General features: G+C 44.3%; 1 long non-coding RNA gene and 1 other non-coding gene across 2 annotated transcripts; both read left to right on the plus strand.

The window, feature by feature from the left end:
• Window positions 1-4,983: 4,983 nt before the first annotated feature.
• Window positions 4,984-19,025, plus strand: LOC114228344 (uncharacterized). Its single transcript, XR_003614487.2, has 3 exons — window positions 4,984-5,425; window positions 5,503-5,725; window positions 17,152-19,025. It is a non-coding gene; the product is annotated as an uncharacterized LOC114228344 (long non-coding RNA).
• Window positions 12,828-12,908, plus strand: MIR206 (microRNA mir-206). Its single transcript, NR_129258.2, has one exon. It is a non-coding gene; the product is annotated as a microRNA mir-206 (primary transcript).
• Window positions 19,026-22,131: the final 3,106 nt, after the last annotated feature.

The following is a 22,131-nucleotide window of genomic DNA, read 5'->3' on the forward strand; positions in this document are numbered from 1 at the left end:
GAGCGGCGATCCCACTGTGGGAGGACATTGACTACCAGGGGGCAGCTCCTGCATTGAGCGTCTGCCCCTTGGTGGTCAGTGTGCATCATAGCGACCGGTTAAATGGTCATTCAGTCGTTCAGTCACTTAGGCTTTTATATATATAGATATGTATAGCCCATGAACACAGACAATAGTGTGGTGAAGGCCTGGGAGAGGCAGGCGAGGGGTGGAGGTGGTCAATGCAGGGGGGAAAGCAAAAAGAAAGGGGACATCTGTAATACTTTCAACAATAAAGATAAATTAAAAATAAATAAATAGACTGTCAGACCTCAGAGGGAAGGTAGGGGAGGGTGGGGATAGGGGAAATAGATCAACCAAAGGACTTGTGTGCTTGCATATGAGCCTAACAAGTGATCACGGACAACAGGGGGGTGGGGGCATGCGTGGGGAGGGGTTTGGGATGGGAATGGGGGGGATGAGGACAAATATGTGATACCTTAATCAATAAAGTAATTTTTAAAAAGTAAATAAATAAAAATAAAAATCCTATCTAATAAAAGAGTAATATGCAGATTGATCATCACTGCAACACACAATAAACGGGCAGTCGGACATCCCTCCAGGGGTCCCAGATTGGATAGGGTACAGGCTGGGCTGAGGGACAACCCCCCTCCATGCACGAATTTCATGCACCAGGCCTCTAGTAAATAAATAAAAAAGAATAAGAAAAGGAGGAGAGGAAGAGAGAGAGAGAGAGAGAGAGAGAGAGAGAGAGAGAAAGAGAAAGGGAGGGAAGGAGGGAGAGAGGGAGGGAGGAAGGGAGGGAGGGAGGAAAGGAGGAAAGAAGAAAAAAATCTTTAAACACTACATCACTGTATTTGCCAACCAAGCTACTGGGACAACTTTTGTGTAGATTTAAGCACGCATTTAACCAAATGAATTTTCCATTGTTCCCACCTGTTTCCCAAATAGTTTCAACTGTTCTGCCTTTGACCTGCTTTGGCTCAATCCTACATGGAATCTGCGCTCTTAGAATACCCCACTCCTGGGCTCCTCCACCACAGAGCTGGCCTTGGCAGCAGCTGGGAAAACCTCCAGGGAACAGCTGGTGCCCAAGGCCCCACATTTCTGCCATCTCTGAGGGTCAAGAGTAGTTTCCTACAATAATGGTATTTAGTGGACACATTCATTAAAATAACGCCTTACATTGACAGATAACTTTCACAGTCATTATCTCATTTGGTCCCACTTGGTCTTCAGAATGAACCTGGCAGACTGTGAACATAATGAATCGGGAGCCAAAGCCCTGGGCCTGGGTTCTGACCCTTGCTCTGATGCTCATCCCAGGGATCACAGTGGATGGGGGCAAAACCCACCTTAACTCTCAGGACTCCATTTCCTCGCTCTGAAATGAGAAGACTAGAGTAGATGATCTCCCCTTAAAATTGACATTTTTGGACAAAGGCCTCAAGCAACCTTTCCCCCAGTTAACTCCATCCACTGCTGAATGAAATTCAAACTGGTCCGTTACCTTTATCACACCATTTACTGTTTACCCACTCAGAAATGACTAAAATAAGCCCAAAGCACCTTGGGTTGTGTCATAGCAAATAAGCTACTTCATTTAATCCTCCCAACAAATCCTAAATTAGGGTATTATTACCTCTAGTTTTCAGATGAGGTAACTGAGGTGAGAATCAGTGATTTCTGGCAATCACACAGTAGGTAGCAAAGTTCTACCTTCTAGTTCTGCGGAAACCAAACCAACTTGGAAATGAAAAACACTACCTTCATGGCATCCAGCTTCACAATGATGACAACTGTCAACCACTTGGTTGAAAAGCGTATAATCAACTGGGACACAGAATACTAATCTGACCTCTGATCCATGCAAGCCATAGGGCCATGAGTGCCTTTATGTCAATGTTTTAAGCACACTTTCAACTTGCTAATTCCTTAAGGGTAGATGGAGATGGTGTCTAAATTAAAACCTTCACCTCCCAGTGCCTCTGCCCTGTGTGTGCCCTGTACTTCCTTGTTGATTTGTTTCCCCTCTGTTGGGTGGGTCTCTCCTTGACAACTGGGGGCCACATTTAGCCAAGCAGCTGCCCACTGGCGTCTAAAGCCTGCAATATGTAGTTCTGGCAGCATCTCAAAGGATTTATTATTATTATCCCATGATTTCATTATTATTATCATCCTTGTGAAATTGGGTAGCTGAGCCCACTACAAAGCATTAAGCCCTAGTTTAACATGAAACAGTCTGTTTTCTGCATTCCCTCCACAGTTGAGGGGTCCTCCTGTCCCCCAGTTTCTGCTCACTGTTGGAGGGCTCTAAGAGGTGGCCTGCAGCCATGGATAAGTCAGCCTGAGTGTTCCCCATTCCCCCTGTCCCCCCTCCTCACACACACACACACACACACACACACACACACACACACACACATACACACTGCCCTATCCCAGTGTCTCTTTGAGCAGGAGCAGGCTCTCAAGGGGCTCTTTACCAAATTGAAGGTGATTACAATGTGATCCAAACAGCACCAAGCCAGGAGGCAGGAGATGCAGGTTCTGCAACCAAGGATAAGTGTCTTTGCTAACTTGGACCTTGGTTTCCTCATATAGTAAGTGAGGCAACCAAGTGAGATTATTTTTAAGATTAATCTCAGGATAGTTTTGTTCAGAAAAGCTCTAATGTACCCTTTTCCTGGCTTCTGGAGATTCCCACAGGGACGAACACCTGGTAGGAAAGATCTCAGAGAAACCCTCCTACTCCTCACCTTCCACTCTACTTCACCCAAAACCAACCTGGTTTACACAAGACTTTACGGAAAACAAACGCAGCTCTTTAGCAGGGAAATCAGAATTCCTCACCTAAAATGTGCCAAGGTTAAAAAAAAAAAAAAGAAATTGATTAGGAGTCCTAAAACTTAGATTTTATCCCAGCTTTTTTTATAACTAGCCATGTAGCCCTCGGCAAGTACCCCTGTACTTCTGATAGCTCATCTCCCTAATTCAAACATCAATACCTCTTTAACTTACCCTACCCCAAACAATCTTTGAGGATCATAAGAAAATGTGGCTTGAAAATGTCAGGTATAACCCTATATATAGATAAGTTATTAAATCAAGGTCACTTCCTTCCTTTGACCCTGGATAAATCTCAGAAAAACTGCAAGATTGATAGAACATTCTAAAACGCTTATCTTCCTATCAGTAGAATAGCTGGTAGGTTTAAATTTTGTTGTCGAGTTTTAAAATATGTAATTTTGGAGAGAGAGAAAGGAAGAGGGATAGAGAGAAACATCGATAAGAAAGAAACACAATGACTGCCTGCTTCCTGCAGGCTCCCTACGGGGGATGGAGCCCAAAACCCAGCCATGTGCCCTGACCAGGAGTCAAACTGGTAACTTCTTGGTTCATGGGTTGATGCTTAACCCAAACTGGTTGGGCTTGTTGTCAAATTTTAGCAAATCTCCTTCCAGTTTGATTTAACAAACATTTATTAGGAGTGTGCCTTATATTGTTCTGGATACCAAAGATACTAAAAGGAATTATAAACTTGACCTCTAGGAGTTTACAGTCTTGTGAATACAAAGGAACTGTGATTTAATTTTAAAACAGTATAATGACATATTAAAGTGCATACAGACATATAACAAATGCTCAATCCACCCAAATTGGGGTCTGAGCCTTCAGCAGAGAGGTAGACTGGTGTTGGCCCAAGTCTGGGGCAGGCTGCACGAAGGAGACACAACTGGAGACAGACTGTGAATGACTGGAACTAGCAGTTTTCTGCATTTATAACAGCAGACCATCAATAACGAATGCCAGAATTAAATAAGAAAAAGAAGTTTAATATTGATTATTAGAGAGAAATGTCCTATTTCTCTATATTCAGAAGCATCAGATTTCAGACCATAATTTTTCAGGTGATAACTGTGAAAGAATATAAAGTCATATTAATTTAGGATGTAGAAATCATAGCACTACATGGTTACATATAAACGTGTAGTCTCAAGGAACTCTTTTTAAAAACTGAGATCTCCTGCTATGAATATATTTTCTCAAAATGGCTGCTTTGTGTCCAAAGCCTTCCCCAGGTGACCCCTTCACAAAACACTGACTCAGCCACAGGTTAATTAGTGCTTCCTGAACATGCTCTGCACACTCCTGCTTCTGCCCCTTCGCTCAAGCCATTCTCCCCTCTGGGCAAGCCCTTCCCTCCCCTCTCCAGGTGTGTGAGCCCTGCCTATCGTTAGGATCCAGCTGAAACCCAACGTCCTCCATGAAGCTTCTACTATCTGGTCCACCACTTACCACTCTGCTTCTGAATGCCAACAGTGCTTATTTTCTGAACTATCAATTTTGCAATTTTTTGTTATATATTTTTCCCAGACTCAGGCTCTATCCCCAAAAGAACCTGTTTAAGTCTCTGAAGGCAGGGAACATGGTCACTTTTTATATTTCCAGTGCTTAATATGGCCACCACAATGTGGCAGGCCCTCACTGAATATACATGTTTGAGCATCTATCTAGTCAAGTCCCAAACTAGCCATGTTTTCCATAACCCTCCCATTTGAAAAATGGCCAAAATATGTTAGAGATGAGCTAAAAGGGTTGTATCTTAGATAATACATAGTGACATAGCCTAAAAACAAACAAAAAAAGTACCCTTGAAAAAAATTAATGTTTTTACTCTTTAAAATAATGCATGCATTATTACAGTATATTCCATAAAGAGAAGCATTCATATAGATTTGCCTATCTGAAAAAGGATTTAGCAAAGGGCATTTCTCCTAGCAATGAGACAGCTGAAGAGGTGTAACTTAACAGCTTGCAGAGGCCCGTCACTGTGGTGATTGAGGTGGACAGAAGGCATAGACATGAGCAAGGCCCTTAAAAGACACAAACAGGTGGGAGAGTGTGCTGGGGGTGGGCACCGGGCTGCAGAGTACAAAAAGGAGGAAGCTTGCCTTCGGAGACCAGAGACAAGAGAAGGCAGAGAGGGAGACTGCCCAAGGAATGGGAGGGGAGAAGGGAGAAGAGGAGATCTGAAGCGAGGTCACATCTAGACAGGACGCAGTAAGAAGTAAAGCTAGAACAAAGACTAGTGAGTGGCCAGGGCACAGCTAGGGAGAAATGATGGACTCTCAGGACAGGGGATGCACATAAAGGAGAGACAGACGATTTCTCTGTGTGACCAGAGGATAGCGATTAAAAAGGTAAGAGTGACAGGAAAGGGAGGAAAAGGGAATATGTAAGGGGACAAAATAAGTGCACAAGTACTAGTTCAGTGCTTAGCAAATCACCCGGCAGTTAGGCTGAGCCGGAAAGAGAGCCATAGCCATACCCGAGAGGGAACCATCAGAAAGAGGAGGCAGGCAATTTAAGTAACTAGCTACTGAGGCAAAAATGAAAAGAAAAGAAGAAGATGGAAAAGGTGAGAAGCAGGAGAGGGAAAACCCTAAGGAGACACTGGCCCAGAAACCTTTTTAACTTTCTGTAAAAATCTTCAAGGCCCCAAACTAGGCCAAGATTCTGACTGACATTTCTGAGCTCACCAGCTGCTGTTTCCTTGAGAGAATTCTGACAGGAAGGCATAGAAACGCAAGCCAACACTGGCAGCTCTGGAAAAAATAATCATACTAACACTCCGTGCTCTAAACACCTCAATGGAACTCACGCCTCCCATGGAAGAAAGCGCTCAGAGGAGGAGGGACTTGCCCACAACTTTCCCCAGGTAAGTACTGAGCTGCTCCCTGTGCTGCTTTCCCCTCTAACTGTCCTCTGGCCCCTCCTGCCTTGCCCATCTGTCTGCCTTTCTTTGTGCATTTTTGGGGAAGCCCTGCGGGGGGATCTGCTTCTGTCATCGGAAGCCAGCACTGCGGTATCTGTAGGAGCAGGTGAAGCACCACATCCTGTGTTCTGCGTCTCACACAGGCCGGGAAGACCGCTAGAATCCAGAGCCAGCAGGCAGAGCTAGGGGAGGGGAAATAAATGGGAGAAATCACCCCTGTCCACATTATCAGTGCGTGGGAATGCCTTGTGGGCTAGTATTGACAATGGACTTGTTTGTGTGTGCTGGGGCTTGGAGCAAAGGCAGAGGGGAAGGGTGGGTGTGGAAGACAGAGGGACAATAAAAGGCAGCTCCAGGATGGGGCTCTTGCATGGTCACCTAGGTAGGGGCTGGTCAGTTACCTAAGGAAGAGCTAGGGTTGGAGGAGTGATGGATGAGAATTTGACAGCATACGGCCTTGAACTTGTCCTTCTAGTGCTTTGGTAAGTTATTTTGAATGCACGTTGAAATTTTCTTCAGAGCAACTCAAAGGAATTGATTTTGAATATGAAATTTATCTCAAATATGCAATCATTGAATGGGAGTGGTTCCTTCAGATAACCCCACAGACTTCTCCACTAAGACAATGTGAAGTGTTACACCTTTTTTTTTAAAAAAAAGCAAGAAACTAAGTTCCCCTGCAATGTATTTCTTTGGGAAACTAGGACAAGAACCAGATTCTCTGACTTGTTCTCTGGGCCTTAAGCAATTCTTAATTCTCACTCAATGTACTAGGTTCAGAAAAAAGAAAAAAAAGTAATTTTGGAGCTAAAAAGCTTTATCATTATTCCATATTTTTATGTTATCTTACATTACATTATCAATATGATCCCTCTGCCAATATAACATGAGGTCGTGTGAGTCAGTGCACCCTCTGCTGGCCTATCTTCTCAAGAAAAACAATCACCTCATTTTATATCCACTTTTCACCAAACCCCACCAAAGGCTTATTGGTAAGAATTGGAAGCCAAAGCGGGTGATTCCCTGTAGTGTAAACCCCTCAAGCTGAAGACTCTTAGAAACTCCACCGACAGGGGTCCCCCTCTCTGCACCCTCATATGTGAAAGCTCCTACAACCACACCCATGGAGAGCCACCTTCCTGGCTTCTGTTTGGCTTTACTCCACTTCCTCACCTCATGATTAGGAAGCTCAGAGTGTGAGGGCCAGTTTCTTGCCCTTGAACTACTGCGTGTCAAAAACTAGCGCAGTGGTTCTCAAAGTGTAGTCCCCCACATAAGCAGCATTAGAACCACCTGGGAATTTGTTAGAAACGGGGGTGCGGCCTGGCAATCTGCGTTTTAGCAAGCCCGCCAGGTGACTCTGATACACTGCATTAGAAAATTGAGATTTTTTTTAAAGGGCTCTTTCCTGAGCCCACAGAGCTCAGGGCTCCTTACAGGTGTGACTGGTCTTCTGCAGCTTCTAAAGGAGACCTCTCCCCAAACCACAACCTCTCAGGGCCTTGTGTCCTTTACCTGTATAAAAAGAATCTTTATATGCCAGCTACTTGTTACAGCACTGAGAACTGTGCCTGCACACAGTAGGTGCTCTCAGCGTGCTGATGGTGGTAGTGGCAGCTTTATCTACTGCACCCTTACTATGTGAAAGCTCTTCACAAGAGCAATAGGCGGTGTGGGAAATCAAAAATGAAGCTGTCAGGACCCCAGCCCTTGTGAGAGGAGATGCATGCATTACGGGCACACAAGGAATCAAGCAGCCAGGTGAGATGTGACTGTGCCTGTGCACAGGTACAAACAGCAGGAGCTAAGGAGAGGAAGAGCTACAAGTGGGAGAAAACTTGGTGGAGAAAGTGTCTTTTGAACTGATCCTTAAAGAGAATAATTGTAACCAATGAAGATGGGCAAAAGGAAAAGAGCATTCCAGGCGGAAGATGAGCTCAGGGAACATTGCAGAGATAAGACATTAGCAGCCAGGGGTGGACAAGAGTGCCTGCTCCCCTTTCTGTCACTAATACGTGAGCTGTTCATGTGTGGAGAGGGATCGCCCATTTGTCACCATGATTGCCGAAATTCCTCTTTTAACCCAAATTAATAATTTTTCTTAGACTGTTGTAAAATGGGACTTTTCCAGTACCGATTTCATTAATTGAGCATTCAGATTTCTCAGTCTTGCTTATTACTAGAGCAATGTTTTTTGAAGTCCTCTGCTCGCTGGTAATGGAATACATGGAGAATTGTTGCACAAATGCAGATTCCTGGGCCCTGGCCCAGGTGGCTATTTCAGCATCTTTGAGAGCAAGTCAGAAAAATCTTCATTTTAACAAGTTCCCTTCTGATTCTAATATTGACTCAAGTTTGAAAGCAACTCTCCTAGAGCTGTTGTTTCCCCCAAATTGGCTGAGCATACATAGAAATCACCTGGGAGTGCTTGTTAAAAGTATGGATACCCGGCCAATCCCACGGAGATTTCCATTCCATGGCCCTGGAGTGGGGAGTATGGGAGAGGAGTTTTAGTAAGTGCCTTTGTGGCACTAAGGATCAGGCAAGTTGGGAAATTGAGTGTATTAGAGTGAATTGGGTTAGAGAAATGCTTCAGGTCACAGGTCAGCCATACTAGCTGTGTGCGTTGGGTGAGTTTCTTAACCACTCTAGTTCTCCAAATTAGCCTGCTGGAGATGGTTTCATCCATAATAAAATGTACTTCACAGAATTGCTGGACGTGTAAATAAGTAAATGGCTTAGTACAATGTTGGCTCCACCTCCTTGCCCCTTCCTCCCTTGAAGTCCCAGCTCCAGCTCTCCAGCTCTGATGAGGGGCAGGCAAGGACATCAGGGATGACAAAATGCCACCGATACTCCCCTCTTCTGAGCAAGGCGGCAGGAAGCTGCAGGGGGAGAAGACGGGCTCTTGGAGCTGCCTTGCTCTTGGCTGCTCCTGGGGAGTTAAAATGGGACTCAGGCCTATGATTGACTCAACATTCAGAACTGGTCAGTCCTCTAAAAATAGCAAGATGTTCTGGCTGAGCCTTAGGAAAAATAAGGTCCTATCCCGACATACTACCCCAAGCTTGCCTTAAAAGGAGGGGCCGTTGCTTTATTTCCTATCTCCTCGGCCAGACAAGGGTAAGCCCCACATAATCTGGCTTGTATCTGGTGAGCCCCAGAATAGCCTGTTTCAGAGAACACCAGCAGAGATAACAGTGCATAACGTTACAAATGCTCAGATTTGGGGGTGGACACCTCTGTGTAGACCACTCCTCCTGCATCACTAGCAGGGCCCTAATCCCCATAAAAGTATGCAATTCTGATTACATTTTAAGAAACTATTATCTATTGTTTTAAACTTCCAAGCCTGACTGTGGGTCAGGAAAGGGACTCAGAGACCTAAGTTGCCTATGATAGAAATTCAGAGAGCAAGATTCAGGTGATTTTCTGCAGAAAGCTCTGGTTTCCTCTTCTTACCCAGCCAAGGGCTGGCTGAGTAAGGTCAGGTCTGTCATCAGAAACAAAGTCTAGTGGTCAAGAAAGAGACAGTCTGAATATCTTACCATATATATCTTTTTATAAAGGCCCTGAAAATGAGACTGGGCCCCCGATATTCAAAACTTTTAATGATTCTTGTCAGAAAGGATACTGATGAATCCCTTTCCTTAAAAAATCCTTTGCAAACATACTAAACTAGTAAAAATAGTTTTCTTAAAATGTGAAAAGTATTTTTTATACAATCTAAGCTTTTCCACGTATTTTAGAACCACCCCCTGTATAACAATTGTCATGTGAATGAAACTGTAGATCAAGTATAAGGACTTCCATGCAATGAGTAGTTTCAGTTGCTGCATTAATATTAATTAATATTAAATAATAGTAATAATAGTAACAGAGACCATTTATTAGACTTCTAATACTGTGTTCACAGCAACTTACATAAATCTATGTCCTTAAAGCCTCCTGCTGAGTAAACATTATTCTCACTTTATAGGTGAGGAAACTGAGGCTCAGGGAGGTTAAGTAGTCAGCTCGAGGTCACAAAGCTAGCTCTTCCCAAGCCGAGCTCTTCCCCCCTACACCCCTCTGCTGCCAATAACCTTGAAGATGGTATTGTTAGCCTATAATTCAGACTTCTCCCTGTCTTAACCATCCTTGATTTTCCTCTAATTAGAGAGGACCACTTTCTGAGGACCACTAATGGATAATCACATTCTCATCTCTCTGTGATGTTGTGTCTGAGTCATTTATGTTCAAATCCTGCCCTACTCAGTGCAAGAAACAGGAAAAGAATGGTGCTGGCTATTTATGCGTGTTATGGTACTTTTACTGTTACTTACTTCTGAATGCTTTAAAATGGTCCTTGCTTCTCAGGAATAAGGGAAAAGACAATTTATTAATTAAGACTTTTGAAAAATTGTCTGACTACAGGGCAAAGAGAGGGAAAAATAAATCTTGTTTTCAATAATGTGTTGAATGACATTTAGTATTGCCATCGGCCTGTTCTCCTAAGAAACTCATGGTCCTCGCATGAGTGTTACCTCATTAATCTTCAACTCACCCTGTGGTAGGCAGCGTGGTTACACAACCACCACAGGAATGAGGAAAAGAAAGGTGGTGATCTTTCCAATACCACACAGCACACAAGTGGCCAGGTGACACCTCATACCTTCCCACTCTTCCTATTAACACCACCTGCCCCATTCAGAAGATTTGGGCAGGTAAGAAACTAAATAAATAATCTGGAGAAAATTTACATCCAATGGCGGTATGAATGCCCTTGGCCTTGTGCAAAGCTCAGAAGAACATGCCTTTATATTCCCCCTCCTAGAGTTTTCCCTTTCATTTATGCCTGGTCTGAAATATTTTATGTCACTGTAGTTGTTTCTTTTGTATGTTTTTTTTTAGGCCTACCTCTCACTCCATTTTCTAATCTGTTCCCTGTATTTCCTTCCTGGTATCTTGAGTTAGATGACCAGAGAAAGTAGGAGACTCAAAAGCAATCAAGCTATTCGTTATTAGAAGTTTTCCTTCCTTCCTTCCTTCCTTCCTTCCTTCCTTGCTTCCTTCTTTCCTTCCTTCTTTCTTCCTCCTTCCTTCCCTCCTTCCTTCTTCCTTCTTCCTTCCTCCTCCTTCCTCTCTCTTTCCCTCTCTCTCTCTCTTTTTCTTCCTCTCTCTCTCTCTCTCTCTCTCTCTCTCTCTCTCTCTCTCTCTTTCTTCCTTTTGTTTGTCTTCCTCGCAGATTTTAATGAAAACTTTTAAGTGACCTTTTGAAGCAAACTTTAAGTGACCTTTGACCATATGAGGTCGGATCTGACAGAAAGACAAAAACATTCACACCCAAATGATGGGTGCAGTCTCCTGGAATGGTTCGCACTGTCTTGGTTATATCGTAGCATCTTTCTGTTTCTTTGTTTTTTTTGTTTTGTTTTTTGTATTCTTACATGAATTGATTACTTTCTGGAAGCTGGCTCTTTCTAGCTCTCTGGATCAAATCATTTGGGGGAGGGGGTGTCCCTCTTGTCTAAGCAAACCCTCATTTCTGAAACTCACATGCCACTTTGGAGATCTTGTTCTGACAGATTTAACCAGCTAACCTTGACTCAGCTCCTAAGTCCCCCGGTTCATCGGAGGAGATAAGACAGTCTCACCTTCTCAGAGGCTCGGCCACATCTTCTCCTTGGCACACTGCCTCCCTCCCCATCAGCCTTCACTTTTGATAGATCACAGCCCCCAGATGTGGGGGAGGAAAAGCAGCCCCACATCCCCCCTGACCCGAAGCTTGCATCTGACAATCGGGAGGACTGCGTTTCCACAGAAGCTTATTTAGCAATTGGATTGGATTAAATGAGCTACTAGATGATTCCCAAAGTCAGATTTGACTGGAGTGCCCAGAACATTTCCCTATTTTCCTGAGAAAAAGTGTGGTGTCTAAGCCATCGCCACCTAGGGCACCCCTAGGGCACAGCTGCAGAGGAATAGATGTCAGGATAAATCCCACAGTGTTCTCCTCCCTTCCTTCTCAGCTCTTACACTCTACACCTTTCGCTAAGGGTTGATCCAAGACCATCCCTCCAACCTGATTAGTGTTTTTTTTTTTTAAGAATTACTATGTACATATATGTAAGTAAACTTGTTCATTTCTATGACTTCATCTGTAAAACCAGGTAAAAACAATAGCTGCTTCACAGAGTAGTGGATGTAAGTAGCTTGAATATGCAAAAGTGATCCCTATCATAGAGAGTAAGCTTGAAAATTTTTCACTCTTCTTTTTATTACTTTTATCATTAGATTTCAGTAAGCCCTTGTCAGTGCTGTGAGCCTCAAACCTTCTTTGGGGTGCATTTCTTCTGTTGTCATACTCCCTGTTTTGTGGTAGTGAATTAAAGGTCATGAAGCTGAAATCCCACTGCCCTTTAGCCAGGGTGGCCTGTCCAGACCCCAGTGGCCCGACAGCTGCCAGCGTCCCTCACTCTTCCGTGGCTCTGGCTTCACAGCTTGTGGGGCAGGTGATGGGCTGGGGGAGCAGAAGCCGAACAGCAAAATCCTTCCCACAATGAACAATCGCGCTTGGAATGCTGCCCCGGCAGCTGCAGGCTTCACCACGCGCACAGCAGACATACAGTAGGAAACCCAGGAGGGCTTGGCTCTGTTTCTAAGCGGGATTGGTTCTCCATGCTTATGCAGAATATCTGTCTGTTGAATTTCCTCTCTTTTCAAAAAATTTTCCCTTCATGGGAATTCAAACATTAAAATCCTACTGAAATGTGTAAAGTAGCAGCTATTAAGTTAATGAATAGTGATAACAAAGATTATAACTGCACCAAAATAAGCCGGTGAAACTTGGGTGCTGTTTATTTCTGAACAAATAGCAGGGGAGAAATAGGGTCCCAAAAAGCGCTGCCATTCCTCCAAGATGGTTTGGGGGGTGGGAGGGATGGGGTCCTCGTGGTCCTGCCCTCTAAGCGCTTCCCAGCTAGAGGAGGCGAGAGGTGAGAGTGGCCCACAGCTGAGATGCCAGCCGCATCTGGAAGGTGGACAAAGCCTGGGCCAAAACTGCTTCCTGAGGCCACATGCTTCTTTATATCCCCATACGATTACTTTGCTATGGAATGTAAGGAAGTGTGTGGTTTCGGGCGAGCGCCTCTTCAATGGTCCCATGGTCCTAACCAGAGAACAGGTTTGACCCTCCTCCTCACCAGGGCATTGTGGCACAGGCGTCTCCCTCACCAATGGAGAGAGAGCCTCCGGATCTGTCTGGCTGCTCTCCCACAGGCCCTTCTCTCGATAGAGGTCCCATCACTCGGCCCCAGAACCCTGCACGCAGCTGTGGTCCCAGCCTCAGACCTCAGGCCTCCTGGGCAGGGAGAGGCCATATCACCCAAAGGTGTTTCACAGAATCAGCCTGGCCCTCCAAGCTCCTTCCTCTAGTCATTTTGCTCCTGAAAGGAGATGTTTCCCATAATAACCCAACTGAACTGTGATTCTTTTAGATCTGTCCCTTTCTTATCTTTATAATCATCTGTGGCCATGGCAGTTTGCACATTTCATAGGGCTCTCACTGCAGTTAAAAAGGCAGGGGCTCTAAGCCCAGGAGGCCACAGCCTCTGGTCACAGAGTCAGGCCCCTGACCTTGCTCTATCTTTGTCACTTGGCCCTGTGGCCAAGCAGAACCTTGGAATGAGACTGTTAGGGGGAAAGGTTGAAGTGTTAAAATGGTGATTTAACCATCTAATTGGCTAAGCCCCTCTCCCTCCTCCTCCCTGATCCCCTGTGTTCCCAGCCCCGACCTTAAAGGGCTGAGCCCACAGCAAGAAGGAGGTGGAGATGGACTTAGGGAGAGAAGCTCTGAGCAGAAGGAGAAACTGCAGTCACCCATGGCTCAGGCCATCCCCTGCCCCAGCGTTTTGGAATGAGGGAGGAGGCTGCAGGGGTCTCCCTCCCTCATTAACCCCAGCTCCAGGCTGACTGCCCACAGTCCACAGCTCAGCTTCCTTGCTGCAGCATTAGTGTATGAGAGAAAGGACCACACTAAATGTACACCTGAAGTTCTTAAGCGGAACCATGAAAGGAGACACCAGGTGTGATCCAAAGTGTACAGGAGGAGGCTATCAAAGAGAACTGAGACGCAGCAAAAAGAGGCCATGGGATGAGGAGGAAAGGGAAGGACAAAGGGAGGATGCACATGTGTATATTTATATAGAGAGCAGACAGCAGATACATGCACAGTGGCCGGAGATGAAGGGTGCCTTTCCCTCAGAGGTGAAGGCATTCCGAATACAATGGGCCAAACCCCTCACCAGGCTGCAGCAACACAGGTGACAGCACCCACCTACCTCATCCAGACACCTGCAGCTGCCTATTGACCTTCAAGGACATGCTAACCTGTACTCTTTGGGGAATGAGGAGAACTTGAAAGAATGTGGGAGAATTACTAGAGATGGAGCAGTTATAAGACTGAACACAGAAACTGGGAGCTTTACATCAGTGGTTCTTAACTGGAGGTGATTTCGCCCCCAGGGCACATTTGGCTAAGTCTGGGGACATTCCTAGTTGTGACAGCCTGGGGGTACTACTGGCATCTAATGGGTACAGATCACAGATGCTGCTGCAAATCCTGCAATGTACCAGGACAGCTCTCCACAGCCAAGACTCGACTGACCCCAAGGTCAATACGCCAAGGCTGGAAACCCTGCTTTAGAGGGCTGTGCTTTGAATGAATAAGGTTTTTGACATCAGCACATTGTGACTTATTATCTTCGAAGAAAATTACTGTCTTTGCTTTATGAACATTCATGCCTGGAAACCAGGCAGCTGCCTCAAAATTCTGCTACTTTCCGATGACAACCCTTCCCTTTTCTAAATCATAACTGCCCTAAAGATAGTTTTCCCTTTGTTACCCTGGAGGTTGATTGCATGTCATCTGCTCAGAAATCGGGGGTGTACTGTGTGAGCAGGGCAGGATGTGAGTAAAGTAGAAGAAAGAGATGATGAAGAGAGATGTCCTGATTGAAGAAATTAAGAGGCATGACGTTCTGACTGACGAGCTGGACCCACACACTCTTTCCATCCTGATTTCAGACTGGGTGGTTGACCTGCACCCCATGGCTGCCTACTCCCTTGTTCCCCAGGAGGAACTGAGGAAGGATGGCTGGGCTAGGGCAAGGTTAGCCACAGGAAGAGCCGGACTGCCGTCTTAAGACCCCCCTGTCATTGGTAGGAGAAGGAGGGTGAAGGTAAGATGCCTGGTGCTGAGCCAGCAGGATGCATGCCAAGAAAGAGGAGACTCGGCATGAGAAAGAAGCGTCAACATCACCCTGCCCGGACATCCTAGAACCAAGCCCCAGTGGGCGGGGCCCGTGCTTTCCCACCACCACCATGCCAGTGTGCTTCCACCTAGCTGCTGTTTCTACGGTGCCTTGTTGGGTTCTTTGATTTCTGGAATATCTTATTTATTCCGGACAGAGCTCCCAAGCTGGGGTCCATCTGGCAGATGTCCTCCTGGTTGGTTAAACCAGTTCTGCTATGCCTGAAGTGGTTTCCAACTTCAGAGATGACATGAACATACCTGCGCTGATGGAAGGGATATACATGAATGACAGGTTGGCGTTGAGAGTGAAACCCTTGGCCTCAAAAACCATCAGAATTTTTTGTAGGACTCCCCGACCCCTGAGAGTGTCCATTGTCCGCACTGGGGACTTAGTGTTGGCCACCTTTCCTTTGTTTTCACTAAGCCTTACAACAGATAGGCAAGGCAGGTGCCCTCCCAAACTACGCAGACGTAAAACTGAGGTTTAAAGATGTCACGTAACTTCCTAAGAGCAAAAGAGCCAGGAAGCAAGTGGTATTTGAACCCACGTAAGTGTGACACCAAGGCCACAGTCTTTCTACTCAATTACACTTCTCTACATCAGGGAGGAAAAGTAAAAGGGCAGGTAACACCTACCCCGAGGGCAATTCTGGCATCATTTAAACTATCCTTTCTTCCTTCTTCTTTCCCCACTTGTTCAAATACATCATGAAGATAGCCAGGTTGCCTTACTAGGGGGAGTCTCCTGCTTAATCACCTCCCTACCCCCTTGATCACACTCAGAAATAGAAAGACACCAGTAGGTATCTCTCCAGTCTATTGGTTCTCAAACTTCAGCTGTATCAGAATCACTTGAAGAGCAGGTTACAACATAAATGTCTGGCTCCACCCCCAGATGTTGCTTTTCTTTTGCAAGGTCACCCTATAAGTTCTTTCACACTAGAATCCAGATTTCTCCTTTAAAATCTACAAGAATCAAAGTTTTCCATGTCACACATTTGTCAAACCAAACAACTTCAATGTCTATTGCCGAGAAAATTACTAAGTAAAATGTAGTACGTTCACATAGTAGAAAACTATCCTATATAATAAAAGCCTAATATGCAAATTGATGGAAGGGCAAAATGACAGGTCACTATGATGCGCACTGACCACCAGGGGGCAGACGCTCAATGCAGGAGCTGCCCCCTGGTGGTCAGTGAGCTCCCACAGGGGGAGCACTGCTCAGCAAGAAGCCAGGCTCATGGCAGTGCTAAGGAGCAGCAAGCAGGTGGGCAGTAAGGAGCAAGGTCCCGGACTGTGAGAGGGCACAGGCCAGGCTGAGGGACCCCCCCCCTCCCAGTGCACAAATTTTGTGCACCGGGCCTCTAGTAAAACAATAACAATGAATAAACTGCAGCTGCCAATCACTGTAGGGAAAGCTTACAAATATCATTTGAAGTGAAAATAACAAGTCACAAAAGAATGCCTATGGTATGATGCCATTATATTAAAAAATGAATAAGATGTTATTCAGGAATGTATGCATAAATGGTAAAAAACTATATTTTTAAAAGGAACTCAGAATAATAGTTACCTCTGAGGAGAAATTAAAGAACTAAATTGGGAAAAGCATCCTAGAAGCCTCATAATATTGGTAAGGTTCTCTTTCTAAGTAGATGATTGTTTATGGATATTGGTTTTATCATTATGTGTCACAACTTACATATGTATCTCATGTATTCTATATATGTATCCCATTTGAATAAAAAACCATAATTTTTAATTTATTATAAGAATTAAAATGTAAGATAGTCAAAGAATATAAACCAAAATGTTAAATTTATTTTGGAAGATGGGAGGAGAGAGAATTATGAGAAACTTTCATATTCTACAATTTTCTATATCTTTTTAGTTCTTCACAATGTTTATATTTGAAAAAAGAATAAGGATCAAAGAAAGGAAATAAAACAAAGTCATGCAATTCAAAATAAAAATTATGTATGGTTTTCACCAATCCCATGAGAGGATGTTCTGGGCAAGGCAATCCACTGGGATCTGATTCATGCTAATGCTGGTTCTCTCTGTGTTGCAGGCATGGACCAATGATGCTTGAGATATACCAAGGAATCCTCACACCAGAGGTTGCCTGCAGCCACTCCCAATGAGCTGCCTCCTGCTCTGGCTGGTCAAACGGAACCAAGTCCGTCTTCCTGAGAGGTTTGGTCCCCTTCAACCAGCTACAGCAGGGCTGGCCATGCCCAGTCCTTGGAGGAACAGAAGAGATCCGCCTGTGGCTGAAATTACAACCTAACGCTTCCCTTAAGAAAACGACTCTGATTTTATCATATACTCTTATGTTCCCAAGAAGGGAGAAAAAAGGAGCCCCGGGTTCAAAAGTCAGCAATATTTTCACACTTGACACACAGAGTTCTGTGGCTTTACACCCAAAACTAGACCCACTCTCATGCTCCTGACACACACAGTCAGTAAAGATTCTGAGGAGGGAATTTTTGCCAGCTCTGGTCCAGCCAGGGTAAGAGTGATAGGACTTCTGCTCACAAGGGGCTAACAGTCTATCTAAGTTAAGAAATTGAATGTATGAATACGGCACAATTAAATGGAACTGCAAGTTAAAGCATGACTAGTTCCAAACATAATACTTTTTACACAGCACACCATATATGCCTGGCACATTGTGTACCACCGAGGCTTTATTGACCCTTTCAGCCCAAGATATCTATTGACTGAGCAATATACACGGGACTCAGTTTCCTGGTCTGTAGAATGGTGATAACAATCATAGCACCTATCACATAGGATTTCGTGTAGGCTGAAAGGAGGACACATGTAAAGGAGTTAAAAAGCTCTCCATAATTCTTACCTATTATTAAGGGGGAATCCTGACCTGTCCTTCCAATTTCTCTTTCAAAATGGTGTATCTTTGACAGTGTACCAAGGAGTATGCCCAAAACTTAGCCAGTGCTCAATAACATTTGTTTGAATTCAGAGGTACATGTGTTCACATGCTGGATTCTGACATAATGTGGTCTCTGATGCCCAGAGTCCACCAAGCCTACAGAGGGTGTGGCGCACCTCTGCACATGCCTTAGAGTCAGGGAGACCTGTGTTTGAATCCTGCCCTTCTCATTTATTAGCTCTGATATGTCTTCTCTGACTCTCAGTTCACATTGTATAAACTTAAGTTTCCTCTTCTGTAAAATAACAACAATGATACTTAAAGTTGATTTAGGAACTTAAAAAGATAATGCATATAAAGAGCTAACTATATAATCCCTCAATAAATGGTAGCTGTTGTTTTTCTATTGTATGTGGCCACAACTCAAGGCCAAGTTTGTGTCCACAGACACCAGAAAAGTGGCAGACCAAACTAAAAAAAAAACACTAAAAATAAATAAAACCTCATTATAGGGTATTTTTATGCTCCAACTACTAATTCTACTATCCAGCAGCATGCACTCATACTTGTATGTGTTACTAGTATGTAATAAATTTTACTAAAAATAAATGTTTCAGTATCATCTTAAAGAAATATCCTGCCAAGAAAGCCTTCATTCGTGAGCGCTGCTGAAATGCTAGTCTTTAACCACGTGTCCTCCTGAGCACGTGAAGGTCCACAGAGCGTGAAACCCAAAGGTGTGGAGCTTAGACACAGGCACTGCAGCCTGACTGTGTGGGATCCCAGCTCGCCAGACTCCAACCAGCTGTGCCATTTGGGCAACTTGCTTGACCTCTTTGGGCCTGAGTTTCCTCATATGTAGAATGAGGATATTAACAATAGTATCTACCTCACAGATCTTTCATGAGAATGAAATGAAAATACATGTAAAGGTCTAAAACTAGGGCTGGGTACATAATAAGCTTGTAAGACTTTTTATCTTTGACAATGGATCTGAGATGTTCTGGAAACTAAATTGGTGTTCAATAAAACCTATTTTAATAAATGATCACGTTCTCTGTATTTTTATTCTAAACACAAACTATGGAATCAAATACTTCGGCCTATCTCCTTAAATACAGCACACCGGTGCAAACCGGCAATCAGGGGCAGGGTGCTGTCAGGGGCAGGGCTGGCCAGCTTCTCTCTGCCTCCCAGTTCCACAGTGTGACGAAGCTTCCCTGAGAGCTGGACGTGTGCCTCTGGAGGAGAGGCAGGGCGTCCTGAGGCACACCATCAGAGCTCCCAGGCAGGCACCAGGCTAAGCCACGTGAAAACCATTATGATGGTGTGGATGAAAAAGTAGCCACATACTAAACCTGACAAGCTCAGGGAGGCCTACATGGTGGCCTTACAAACTCAGAGACCTACAGTAACCACATAGGATGGTCTGAAATTAAAATTTTCTAACAAGAGCGGTTCATGGCAGGTAGTCATGTCCTAGGCCAGTATTTTTTCCCTAACAAAGGTCAATCTTTACCTTAACTGAGCCTGTCTGTTGTCTTTTTCACCTAAAATAACATACCTGATTATGTAATCTTTGGAAGGTCAGAGTAATCTCCTTCTCTAGACCCCTCAGGGCACAACCTCCACATAAGAGCAGGAGACTAGGACCCCCTCATTGTTCTTTTGTTCCCCCAATACCATCTCTAGGTGCTTGCTGTAAATGTTCATTGTGGACATCCTGTACTCACCAATGTAAATTAAGTATCTCTCCATTTTACTCTTTATCCAATCTCCCTAATCTATCACCAATGAATTTTATGTAAGTAACCCTCTTATATCTTCCTCTTTGATTCTGATGTATAAAATAAGTGGTAGAGGTGCCATTTTCTCAATCCATTGAGATTTTGCTTTATAGCAATTATCAATTTGGCTCAAATAAACTCACAAAAATTTTTTACAGGTTTGGACATTTCTTACTTTGACGATGGTCACAAAATACATGTACTTTACAAGGAGGGCCATTTTCCATCTGGGAGAGCAGAGGTCACGTAGGTGAAGATTAGATGAACATTGGCAGGTGCACACTAGGGGACTAGAGAAAAGGTCACTTTCACATTTGGGATTTTATGGCTAAAACACCCGATGAAACAGGTTAGACCATACAAGTCTAAGATTAAATAATGTTAAGAAAAAGGCAGCCCACACACAGCTTGACTTGACAGATACCAGCCACTCCCACATAACTGGGTGGTTTTAAAAGCAACTCCATATCTGTGGCAGGTCCCAGGACGGGTAAACATTACCCTTCAAATTCCCCCACCCTTGCCCTTGACCACCTCATCTTTGAGGGCCACAGGATAGGAGCAGTTCTAGCCACAGCCTGCATCCAAATTTGAGATATCGTACTGGTCCCTCATACTCAAGTTTCCATTATGATTTGCATAAAACCATGTCAACGTAAGAACCATTCAAACCTGTAGAGAATTTGTGTGAGTTTATTTGAGCCAAACTGATGACAATTGCCAGGAAGGAGAATCTCAACAGATTGAGAAAATGCTCCAGAGAATGGCAGTTTTGCAGCTTATTTTACATTACAATCAAAGGAGGAGGTGTAAGGGGGTTATATGAAATCCACTGGCGATAGATTAGGGAGGTAGGAGAAGGCAAAGCAGGGAATCTCTGGGATTGGATAAAAAATAAAACAAATAGACATGTACTTATTTTACAGAGGTTGTTATAAGATAGTTAACAGTCAACAATTAACATGATAACAATGAGGGGATTTGTGGTCTCTGCTCTGGTGTGGGGGCTGTGCCCTGGCTCAGGGGCCTGGGGGGAAAAAGGAAATTACCCTGAAATTCCTAAGGTATGGTATCCTAAATGCAAAAAGGCAACAGACAGGCTCATTTCAGGTAAAGATTGACCTTGGTCTAGAAAGATACCAGCCTAGGACATGACTACCCACCATGTCTCCCTTTTACCTAGAGAGTTTTAATTTCAGACCATCCTATGTGGTTACTTTTGGTCTCAGAGTTTGTAAGGACTTCATACAGGCCTCCCCTGAGCTTGTCAGGGTTAGTATGTGGCCCCTTTTTCATCCTCAACTAGAAGAGGAGCAGATGCACCCCTGCTCCCACTAGCCACTAAAAAGAAAGGCAGAACCCTTACGAAAACATGTTTTCTGGTAAGTTTAAAGGGTCCTGATATCTTTGTCCAAAAGTCCCACAAGACCCAAGCCTGCATTTTAGTAAGGAGTCAAGTTCAGTCAGAGACTTCTCTTGCTCATCCTGCCACAGTCCCTTTTCAGGGCAGAAATCTAGGTTAGGCCACCCAGCGGGGCATGTGGTTTTGCTATTGCTGCTGCGTCCCCTCATGTGTGTTCTTGTATAATCATCATTCCTGTGCCAGGAAGAGGCAGCACATGATGTCACAATGTCAAAACTGACAACTCTGGGTCACCTTCAAAATGGATCCCACCCCCACATCGGGAAACACTATCAGTGAGAGGGAGAACACGACAACACAAAAGTGCTGATCGGGTTCTTCCCGGAGGCATTAATGGAAAATAGTGCTGGGCTATCTGTTTTGCAGAAATTCAGAAAAAGAAAAGAAAAGAAAATTCCATTAGACGAATTAACCAAAGATTTTCTTTTATACTAGAGCCTGATGCACGAAATTCGTGCAAGGGGCTCGGCCATCGCAGCCCGGGCTTCATCTGCAAGGTTGTCCGGAAGGACATCTGGAAGGTCATTCGGCTGTCCAGTCTAATTAGCATATTACACTTTTATTATTATAGATAATAATTCCAGTGCTGGCAGGACTGTTGGAAAACAAGCAGCTCACACACTGCTCCAGGGAGTGACTATCGATATATATTCTCTGGAGCACAATTTATCAACACATATTCATTGGGGATGCTCTTATTTTCTAATTCTTTCTCCAATGGAAATTCTTCCTCCACTTAAAATTCTTCCTCCACTTCATTCACCAGGTTTGTACAAGAATCTTTCACGACCACACGGCGCTAGAGGATCTAAGCAATCCTAGTGAGCCCTTTGGTGGTCTATAAAACTCAGGGATTCATCTCCCCGGAGAGTTATATGGGAAGTTGTAAAACTCGACAACCAGTCGAAGTATTTCCCACCAATGTTCAGTACGTGAGAATAATGA

This window comes from Eptesicus fuscus, chromosome 10 (assembly GCF_027574615.1).
Source record: "Eptesicus fuscus isolate TK198812 chromosome 10, DD_ASM_mEF_20220401, whole genome shotgun sequence".
Classification (NCBI taxonomy): Eukaryota; Metazoa; Chordata; class Mammalia; order Chiroptera; family Vespertilionidae; genus Eptesicus; species Eptesicus fuscus.